General features: G+C 42.1%; 1 non-coding gene across 1 annotated transcript; it reads right to left on the bottom strand.

Annotated features, from left to right (window-relative positions):
• Positions 1–552: 552 nt before the first annotated feature.
• Positions 553–660, bottom strand: LOC112700572 (small nucleolar RNA R71). Its single transcript, XR_003153478.1, has one exon. It is a non-coding gene; the product is annotated as a small nucleolar RNA R71 (small nucleolar RNA).
• Positions 661–967: the final 307 nt, after the last annotated feature.

The raw sequence follows: 967 nt of genomic DNA, 5'->3' as shown, positions 1-967 counted from the left end.
CTCTTTCTTATGAGCAGGAGCAAAGACAAAGGCATTCTTGTTGAGGCTGATCCTGAACCTGAAAGGACCTTGAAGAGAAAGCTCAGAGAAGCCAAAGCACAACTCTCTTTAGAGCACCTGACCGAATTCTTCAAAGGAGAAGAACTCATGGCAGCCGAAAACAACAACAATGCCAACAATGCAAGGAAGGTGCTGGGTGACTTTACTGCACCTACTCCCGACTTCTATGGGAGAAGCATCTCTATCCCTGCCATTGGAGCAAACAACTTTGAGCTTAAGCCTCAATTAGTTTCTCTAATGCAACAGAATTGCAAGTTCCATGGACTTCCATTGGAAGATCCTCATCAGTTCTTAGCTGAATTCTTGCAAATCTGTGACACTGTCAAGACTAATGGGGTTGACCCTGAGGTCTACAGACTAATGCTATTCCCTTTTGCTGTAAGAGACAGAGCTAGAACATGGTTGGACTCTCAACCTAAAGAAAGCCTGGACTCTTGGGAAAAGCTAGTCAATGCCTTCTTGGCAAAGTTCTTTCCACCTCAAAAATTGAGTAAGCTTAGAGTGGAAGTCCAAACCTTCAGACAGAAGGAAGGAGAATCCCTCTATGAAGCTTGGGAAAGATACAAACAATTGATCAGAAAGTGTCCCACTGATATGCTTTCTGAATGGAGCATCATAGGTATTTTCTATGATGGTCTCTCTGAACTGTCCAAGATGTCCTTGGATAGCTCTTCTGGAGGATCTCTTCATCTGAAGAAGACGCCTACTGAAGCTCAAGAACTGATTGAAATGGTTGCAAATAACCAATTCATGTACACTTCTGAAAGAAATCCTGTGAATAATGGGACTATTCAGAAGAAAGGAGTTCTTGAGATTGACACTCTGAATGCCATATTGGCTCAGAATAAAATATTGACACAACAAGTCAATATGATTTCTCAAAGTCTGTCTGGAATGCAAAATGCAC

Source organism: Arachis hypogaea, chromosome 6 (genome assembly GCF_003086295.3).
Source record: "Arachis hypogaea cultivar Tifrunner chromosome 6, arahy.Tifrunner.gnm2.J5K5, whole genome shotgun sequence".
NCBI lineage: Eukaryota > Viridiplantae > Streptophyta > Magnoliopsida > Fabales > Fabaceae > Arachis > Arachis hypogaea.
This window is presented reverse-complemented; position numbering and strand designations above follow the sequence as displayed.